Consider the following 10831-nt stretch of genomic DNA (forward strand, 5'->3'; position numbering starts at 1 on the left):
CAGATACAATACTTTCTCATCAGTGGCTCTTATCTACTGAAATGTTAAATATCTGTGACTTATTTCTAACCTCCATGCCAGTGGAACTCACTATTTTTATATGCCTATTTTTTCCACGTAGGACAACCATTTACCTATTTGAACAGACTTGAAATATTGGCTTTGTTTTACTCTTTGCAAAAATACCTACTGCCTTTCCAGGGAATGTACTTTTCAAGAGAGCAAATATCCTTCTGAGATGCAACAGTCATCACAAAGTTATGCTCAGCTGTCCCATATATCAAAACCACTCATATAGTGTGTGTTTGGGGTGGTGTCTCCATAGAGAAAGGCACTTAAACGTGATTTTTTTTTGCCTTTCACTTTATTCTACCATTTGTAATTGCTACCCTCGCAGCCATTCACCTACTATTCCTACATGAAGCAAGATCTAATACCCCATTCAATATTGACTCAAATTCAAATGTGATCACATTGTATCTCTGTTACATCATTAGAGATCCCTTAGGCCTAATCCTGCTACCCATACTTCTCTTTACATTAGCCATATTCTTATCTGTCCTCTTAGGTGACCCTGATAACTTTTTACCAGCTAATCCACTAAACACTCAATGCCACATTAAACCAGAATGGTATTATTTCTTTACGTGGGCAATCCTTGGCTGAATTCCTAATAAATTAGGTGGAGTCTTATCCCTATTAGCTTCTCTTCTTACCCCTCTAAGCAAAAAAGTCTAATATTTCTACTTTTCACACAATATCTTTTCTTTTCTCCATGTTAACAGTCAATTAACACTAACGTGAATTGAAGGTCAACCTCTTCAACAACCATTCATTGTTATTGGCCAAATTATTCTCATATATTATATTAAAATGATATCTTTTTCTGCTCCCCCTAACTACCTCCTCTTCTAGTAAATAAGAATATATAGTATAATATAGTAAGTAATTATAATAAGTTTATAAGTAGCCAGTGCAAAGGAGCAATAGAAGGAAATAAGATTGCAAAGAGGAACCTAGAAGTCATGTGCAAATGGTCCCAAAGATCAAAGAACCATAATTTACAAATTGTGTCCTATATTAACCAAAATTCCCATCCTGATAACAGGTGTTAAATGAATGGAAGCCATCTCGGCACTGCTGTCAGGCCCTTTTGGCCCTATGATATGTAAATCCCAGATGAGTTCCAGGCTTCCACAGTAAGATGAGTAGAATGCCCAAAGGTGCTGATAATTTTTAGATGATATGGACATATTAACTTTAAAGTTTTACCCACAACTTTGAGATAATTTGGATATGTTAATGAGCTTGCCCTAAGATGATACAGATAAGAGTCTGTTCCTCAAAAAACCTATAAAATGAGACTTCAAAACTCCAACTCCAGAGTACTCTTCCGTCTCTATCTGGATCCATATTGCTGAGTGCTCCCAGATCTAATCCATGGTTACATGAGTGATATACTCTGTGACTCTCCCTTTCCCCCTCCTCTTCTTCACACTGCCTGCCCTCCTTCACCATCCCATTCCCTACCCCCACATCATCTACCTCCATCCATCTTTTACCGTGTGTCTCTAGAGGCCTTTTTGGGCTTTTTGCCCCCATGCCCTCTGTGTCTAATTAAAATGTGATTCCTGCCCCATTTCCCATTGCCGGTCATGGTCCTTCCCAGTAAATACACTCATTTCATGTCCCTGCCTCTTTTCATAATTTCATAAATTAATTATTCATACATTTTCTAGAGGGGCATATGACAAATAATCTATTCAAATGAATAGTCTCAATAATTTAATAAAAATAGTGGCCTCATAAGCCAGTTATGGAGGAACATGCCTTCTTAAGACACAAGGACTAATAACCTTTGGGAAGAAAGCTTCTGTCCTTACCAGTAGCACCAAAAGTGTATATTTTATACAGGACAGTTTAAAACTGCGCTGCAAATCTTTGGATAACACTATATAAATGACTTCCTGATTTTTGGTTTTCCAAGATGACCACACAACCATTCAAACATTTGCCATATTGTGCCAGCAAATTGGAAGCAAAAATTATTTTATTTAAGCAACTCATTACTTTTAATCCACTAGCATATAATATTAATAATGCAATAGAATAGTTAGTATAATATATTAATAATATAATAATTAGCATAATATAATACTTAAATATAACCAACTTACAAATATCCTTTAATTATTTTTAAGATTTCCATATACTATATGTACTAGGTGCATACAGTTAAACTAACTTCATCCACTAGTGTATCCCTTCCTTCTGGGTTCTCTTGATCTAATATCTTCCATGACACCAGTTACCCTCGCTTGAAAGAGCTACCTCCTCAAAATATGGCCCATCAGTCCTGGGTGGGTGTGGGGGGGTGGTATCTAAACTTGCACTGTTTCTGGCATCAGATTCCTACCACACATGCTGATACCATAACTGGTCTTCCTTCAATTTGGTAGGTTTTTTCCTTTAATTTTAGGGTTGCTATCACTCAGTTATAGCTGTGAGGCCTCAAGATAGTGACGTTCGTTGTAGCTGACCTTATTCAGGAACTTTATACCTCTTACACATTCCCCTGGGGGAACATTTTCTATCTTTTGACTTCATATTTTTGCTTGACAAATTTTAATACTAAATTTTCCATCAAAATGACTAAATAGTATCTTATTTCCTATTTCAATTTTATCCACTAATTCCCTTTTCCTCTAGCTGTAAATGAGTAGATTAAGAATAATCACCATCAATCTCTTAAGATTGAAAAAAATATACATGAAAATACATTAAATATTTTAATCATATTAAATCTCAGGTATAAAATGATTTTTTCAAAAATTTTAAAGTTTTTTAATTTAATGCAGCAAGTAAATTGATTTTGATCACTTATTTCATCGGAATCTCTGTTACAAAATCATATATAATTTTTCATTCAAAATGTTGAGAAAATTCTTGTTCAATTTTAAAATTTAATATTGACAGCATAGAAACATAATTTTTTAAAAATCCTATCTATAATAATGACGATGATGATGATGGTAGCATTTATATAGTGTCCTTTAAGGTTTGCAAAGTGTTTTACAAATGCTAACTCATTTGATCCTCACAGCAACCTGTAAGACAGGTGCTGTTATTATCCCCATTTTACATATGAGGAAATTAAGGCATAAAGAGGTTAAGTGACTTGAACAGGGTCACACAACTGCTAAATATCTGAGGCAGGATTTGAACTTTGGTCTTTCTGACTTTAAGTCTTCTGCTCTATCCAGTGTAATACCAGGAAGCCTCTTCATTATATTGAGGTGTGGGGGAGGGGGAGATGTGTGCGTGTGTATGTGTGTGTGTGATATACCCATAATATATATATATATATATATATATATATATATATATATATATATATTGCTATAACTTAAATTTAAAGCAAAGCACTGAAAACACCTACAAAGATTTCTAAGAATCCTTGCCTTAGAGGAACAGGAAGTTATGTCAATGCTTTGAGCCTTAGCCCTCTGGATCACTAAAGTCTGGGGAATAATTTCTTTGCCTTTTAGGGAAAAAACTAGCCCAGCTAACATGGCTTAGATAGACAGTGGTCCTACCACGATGATTTGTAGTTATTTTGTCTCCTAGCCATTGTAAGCTAGTTGAGGGAAGAGTTTAATTCTTTGTAAACCTTCCACGAAATTGCACGGTAGTGGTCATGTAACAAATGCTTGATACTTCCTTATGGAATGGTGTATTAACTTTATTTCCTATTGGGAACCAAATAATTTTTGAAGACTGTAGTCTAGAAGGCAGACTGGCATAGTGGAAAGAGCAATGAATTTGGAGTCAGAGATCTATGTTCAAATCTAAAACTCAGTATATGAGCTCAACATGCATCAACAGCGTGACACAGCCAAAACAGTTAAGGCAATCCTTAGGTTATATCAATTGATCAGTAAGCATTGATTAAGTGCCTACTATGTGCCAAGCACTGGGCTAAGTTCTGGGGATACAAAGGGAGGCCAAAGGCAGTCCTTGCCCTCAAGGAGCTTACAGTCTAATAGGTGAGACAACATGCAAACATTTATATATATATATATATATATATATATATATATATATACATATATATATATATAAAGCAAGCCATATACAGGATAGACAGGTGGTAATTAACAAAAGGAAGGCATTAGAATTAAGAGAGCGATATCAAGAGAAGGATATATTCAAGAGAAGAGAACACAGGAAGTATTCATCTTAATTTTTTTCTGCCCTAGTCATGTGACATAGGAAGTATGGTGCTCTGTTCTAGGAGTAACACATTTTAATGACAGTAACAAGCTTGAGCCTATCCTCAGGAAGAAGGATAGAATAATTAAAGGACCAGAGATGATAACGTCTAAGAATAAGTCTATGGAACTGGGGGTGTTTCACTTGGAAGAGTAGACTCGGGAGAGATATAATAGCTGCCTTGGAATATTTGAAGGGCTATCATGATGTAGTTGAGGGTTTATATTTGCTCTGCTTGGCTGCCAAGGACACAACTAAAATAAAGATTGGAAGAACTGGAGAGGGTGATTGGGGCTCACTATAAAGAATAACTTCCTAACATGTGGAACATTCCAAAAATGCACGAGCTGCCTCAGGAAGCGTTGCATTTCCTGTCACCAGAGGAGGCCTTCTAGAAGCTGCACCATCACTTGTTGGAAATGTGGCAAAGAGGATTCTCACTCAGATGTGGGTTGTAATTCCCTTCTTAGCTGGAGAGTCTGGGGTTCTGTGATCTCTAAGGACCCTCCCTCCCAGTCCCAAATCCTATGATCTTAGGGTTGAGAAAGCAGTCCCCTTCCTTTCCCTCCTCCTCCATCATGACCCATCCAGGGCATCGTCCCTTCCAAGGCCTAGCCTGGGACCGGAACGGGGAAGGGCCCAGACATATGCTCATTCCTCCTATTTCCAGGCTGTTGCTATTCTCTCATTGTGCTCAGCTCAAGCAATTTCTGAAGCGTGATTCTCTGCTCCAAATAGGGAGTAACAAGAACTAGGGAAGTGGTGGTAATGACGCCGGGGAAATGGGAAAGCTTTCTGCTCTCCTCCACCTCTTGACCTGAGGAGTCACATTGACTGTGAGGCCCCCTGTGGACTTAAGTAAGGGGCAACATAGCCCACTGAGCCACAGATTTCAGTAGATTCAGGTTCAACCTGAATCCTTCAAATAGGAATGAACAGGGGAGCAGGCAAACCACAGCAGCCACAGAGACCAGCCACTGACCTAACAGTGAATTGGTCCTAACCCCTGGCCCTATAAATATTAGGGAGGAAAGGGAAATGCCAGGTTTGAGAGGAATGATTTTCCCTGACTGCAGAGTGAATCGACAGCCTGCCTGTCTCTAAAATACTGCCCTGGGACTAAAGTGTACAGAAAGTGGAAATTTCTTTTTAGACTGATAAAATTGTTCTCTCTCTTCATTCCATTAAAGGGCCAAAGATGAAGTGGAAGGGAAGATTTATAACCACAGGGACACAGGCAAATTGGTGTATTGGGTTTGGGGAGTGGGAAATGATGGAAGAAGAGAAAAGACAGGAGATTTTCAGGAAAGCCTGAAGTCACTAAAACTAGCTGGAGTGATCTGGGGGATTTTCATGGAAAAAATAAATACACATTAAAAAGTTTGCAGAGGAGACGGGGAAGTAATGGGTCACACCAGAGGGAAGGGTAAAGAGGCAATTCTCAGCGAGAAATTTGTTTTGAGCACATTATAAGCCAACAATGTAATAATGGCAGCCAAAAAAAAGCCTATGTGATCTTAATTTTCATTAAGATATATGGCATCCAAACAAGGGAAGTAGAGTCCCAATGTTCTCCACCACCTGTTACTGTGTTCAAGCCTGAACTGAAAGGCATGGGATCTGGCTTGTGGAAAGCACTGAACAGATGCTGACTGGTGGATTCTGGGTACCACATTTTAGGAAGGCCATTATACTTGAGAGTATCGAGAGGAGGGCAACAGAATGGGGAAGGGCTTTAGAATCATATAGGCTTGCAGCTAAGTTTAAGGTCTTTGGTCAATTGATAAGCAATTATTAGGAAAGTTGAGAAGAGTTTGGGAAGAAAGAATGAGTTCTGTTTTGGATATATTGAGTTCAAGATGCCTATTGAACACCTCGTGTGAGATGTCCAAAAGACATATGATGCAGGACTAGAGATCTGGATAGAAATTAAGGGAATAGACATATAGATCTGGGAAATGCATGCATAGAGGTAGTAATTGAATCCAAGTTTGCTGATGAGATCACCAAGTGAAATAGTATAGAAGTGAAAAGAAAAGGCAGCTAGGTGGTGTGGTGGGTAGAGCTCCAGGCCCGAAGTTAGGAAGAGCTGAGTTCAAATCTGTCCTCAGATACTTGCCAGCTGTGTGACCCTGGGCAAGCCACTTAACCTTGTTTGCCTCAATTTCCTCATCTGTAAAATGAGCTGGACAAGGAAATGGCAAACCATTCCGGTACCTTTGCCATGAAAACCCCACGGCCAGTATCGATGAAGAGTTAGACATGACTGAGCAACAGCAACGAAAAGAATAGGACCCAGGACGTGGGTGAGTTTTGGTCTTTCTCCCCATTTCCACCCCTTCCAATACTTCACAGGCAAACCTTTATAGCAAACACTCCCTCTGCATGAAAATCAGCTTATCTTTCTAGAGGCACAATTTGTTCTAAAAGTAAATACAATTGAAAGAGAGCTGGAGACTCGTGAGGATAAGCAGTCCTAATTCTCCAGGCAGAGGTAAGGCAGATTTTGGGGAGGGGGGGAGTTGAGAATGGATAGATTGATCATTTATATCCCAGTAGCAGTGAGGCAGGGACAGTCAGGGAAACAACAAAATTCTGACCAGGCAGATCATTCCTTAAGCAAGTCAGTGAGACAGACAGGGTTCCAGCTCTCAATGATTATAGGCAGTTTGAGCTAACAGTACCCTTTACTTATGACAGGCTCACTTTTGGCACGTCTGCACTTCTAGACCGTTCTGTCTGTGGAGCCATAAAGTCCCTGGACCTTGAACCTCCCATGATGCCTTCAGTTCCTCCTTCCAGTTGGGGAAAAGTAACTTCCCATCAGTCCTCTTGCTGATATTAACAGGGAGATTGGATATTAGGAGGGCAGATTTAACAGCTCACTTTCCATGGAGAAGGGAGAAGGAGAATGATTTAAGTTTCCTGTAATCACACCACACTGCATCTGTGACTAACGATGACCCTTCTGAGGCTAATAAAGTTTTGGAACGGGATCTTTTGGCTCCTAAATGTAACAAGTGACCAGTTTTTCCTAAGCAAAGGAGTGATTTCAGTGACTAGAGTATGACAATCTCCATATTGCAAGTTGGACAATTACCCAGGATGCCAGCCCCCTAAGCATTTCCCTGGGTGATGAGCTATTATCACTCTCCCTCCCAAAATGGCATGAAGTCTTTGTTTTCCCCCATGGGAGTACTGGCTATCATAACCAAGGACAAAAGTAGACGCATTTTTTTACAGTAAGCAGTATTAGCTTTACAATTAGCTTTACAATAAAATATGGACAATAACGGGTCAGTTTTAGCCTGACAACAAGCTTACCAATAAAATGAAATTATTGTTCAGCCTTTCTCTGTGAAACACCGATCGACCTTGTTTGCTCAGATGGATGTACTGGAACAGTTCAGCCAGTTATTATTTTGCCAAAACCTAATACTTACATAGAGAGTTTTCCGCGAAAGCAACGAGAATGGTCTTTTCCAAAGACAGAAGCAATGACATCTATTATGACCAGCTCAGCTTCTCCCCAATTTGTTCTCTCTAGTGTTGAATACAGGTCGGGCCCAAGAATACAGAAGCTGTGAAGGAGGCTCGTGAGCGATCAACCAAAAAATCAGTCAGGAATATAGCAAATGATAAATATATGTATGTGTGTGTGTTTATACCCACATACATAATTTACATGTATATACATATATGTGGATGGATGGATGTTACTGGGGATGCAAAGAACAAAATGCAGGAGTCTCTGCCCTCCAGGAGCTTGCATTCTATCAGGAGAGACATGTACATACAGGGCATATACAAAATGCATATGAAGCAGATAGGAAGAAATCTTGGAGGAGAAAGCACTAGCTGCTAGAAGGGAAAAGGGAAAGGAAAGTATTGCAGAAGGTGACATTGGAGCCATCTTGAAAGAGCCCTGCCCCTAGGCAACCTGACTGGCTCCAGAACTGTTTATTTTCTTTCAGCCCTGCATAGAGACATTCAGTCAGTCAACCAGTTAACAATAATTTATTAAGAAAGGCAAACAAACAAACAAGTGGGTCTCTGATGAGGGAAATCTGTTCTCCCGGGAACACTGAAAAAAAAAACCAATTCTTTGCAGATGAGCAGAAGACACCTAGGTACACACACACACACACACACACACACACACACACACACACACACACACACTCACCCAAAGGAGGACAGCCTTAGTTACCAAACAAGATAGCATAGGGTTTCCCAGAATCATTCTGTATAGCCATTGGCTTGTGTGCACCAAAATGGGAAGCTACCACCATTTCCCTGGTACTACATCTCTTTCTGTAGCAGCCAACCATCCCTAGCACTTGCCATTTGATACTGTGTTTTCACTGCGTTCGTTTTTCATTGCTACGATTTCTCCTAGTTCTCTAGTTTCAATTGCCTGTCACAATGCCTGAAATTCCACCATTAGAATTTACTTCCCCTGGGTTAAGGTGATATTTTTTCTTAGAAGACAACTTCTCATTTAGAGTTTAAACAATCCGTTATCAGTTATTCACAGATGAATGTAAATTAGTTTATTGAAACCAGTTTTTCTTGACCTCTTTCCCTTGGAACTTGGGCACAGTACACCATCATCTTAGCTGTTGTGTTTTTTTTTAAGTTTTGCAAATAGCATTACATTATCTCTTATGGTTCTTACAACAACCTTGGTAAAGTAGCTGCTACTGCTATCCCCAATTTAAAAATAATTTTATTTTTAAATTAATTTATTTTCAATCAATGAAAATCTGCCTTTTCTACTTCTTAAATTTCCCCTCCCCATAGAAAGAAAGAAAAGAAAATTCCTGTTATAAACATGTAAAGCAAGTGTCTGCATTGACCATGTCAAAAAAAAAGTCTCAATCTGTACAGTTCATCACCTCACCATCAGAAAGTGGGCATCATATTTCATCATGAGTTCTCTATAATTATGGGTGATCATTATGTAGATCAGAGTTCCTGTCTTTCAAAGCTTTTGTTTTTATAATATTGTTGTCACTATACAACTATTCTCTTAGGTTTGCTCACCTCACTCTGTATCAATTCACGTAAATCTTCCCAGGTTTCCCTGAAACTATTCCCTTCATTATTTCTGACAACACAGTAGTGTCCCATCACATTCATATAGCATACCTGGCCAGCCATTCCCCGATTATTGAGCACATCCTCAGTTTTCAATTTTTTGCCACCACAAAAGACCTAATTTATATATTATTTATATATAAATAATTTATATATATATAAGTTTATATGTAAATAACATATATGTGTATATATGTGTGTGTGTGTGTATATATATATATACATATATATGTATATATATGTATATATATACATACATATATGTATATATATATATATATGTTCTTTTCCTCTTTAATCTCTTGGTCTTGTTACATCAAAGGACATGCACAGTTTAATTAAACTTTTTAGTAATAGTTCCAAATTGCTTTCCACAATGGCTAGACTAGTTCACAAGTCTACCAACAGCATATTACAGCCTCTCCAGATGTCATTAGAGTGTTTGGCCTCTCAGAGAGAGAAGATTTCCTTAAGAATATGCAACTTGGAGAAAGAAAAGGACTTCTTCAAGTATTGAACTAATGTAAGTAAGAGGCCAGGAGATCCGGACCTTGCCGACCTTCTATGATATTGCTATAAATTGATCAGATGGTGCAGATGGAAGGTGAATAGGAAGTGTTTGTTAAGCAGGCCAAAAGTGTCTTAACCTTCCAGTGAGTGTATCTAAGGGGAGGGAAGTCAAATGGGCTATTTGAAAGCTTTTTGTTGTCACATTTGTTCATGGCAACTAGATGGTGCCGTGGATGTAGCCCTGCGCCTGGAATCAGGGGGACCACCATTCAAATAAGGCCTTCAATACTTTATTAGCTGTATGTGACTCTGAACAAGTTACTTAACCTCTGTCTGCCTCCATTTTTTTTTCAGTTATAAAATGGGGACAATAATAGCACATACCTCCCCGAGTATTGTGAAGATCAAATGAAATAATATTTATAAAATCAAATGAGATAATAAATAAGGAAAAAATAGCACAGTGCCTGGTATATAGCAAGCACTTAATAAGTATTTGTTTCCTTGTTCCCTTCTCCATACATCCTCTTCCATACTAGGCTTTTTTGACGGTGGAAGAAATAAAAACTCTCCCCTACCTGGAGAGGTGAAACAGTACTATGCTGGGATGCTCATCCTTCCTTTTTATGTAGATAAATGGATGGATATGTGATCTCTGGATCCCCTAATAACTATATTGTACATTGAGCATCTATATGAAAGTGGAAACCCTATTACCTACACTTGGAGAAATCTAGACATGAGTCGTGCCCATGGGTTTATGAGGAGGAGTTTTACAATAGGGTAATGAACCAAAAGGAGAAATAACCCTTTGGAATCAAACCCAGTCCATTTAAGCCCAGCTTCCTGGGGAGAGTTCTTGACTTTGGGTAATGTAAGTAAATGCAAAATACAAAACAATTACCAAGGCATTTCTGTGGTAGAGGCAGCGAAAGCACCAACAACTTGG

Source organism: Phascolarctos cinereus, unplaced genomic scaffold (genome assembly GCF_003287225.1).
Source record: "Phascolarctos cinereus isolate Bilbo 61053 unplaced genomic scaffold, phaCin_HiC Scaffold_2;HRSCAF=192, whole genome shotgun sequence".
In the NCBI taxonomy this organism is placed as follows: Eukaryota; Metazoa; Chordata; class Mammalia; order Diprotodontia; family Phascolarctidae; genus Phascolarctos; species Phascolarctos cinereus.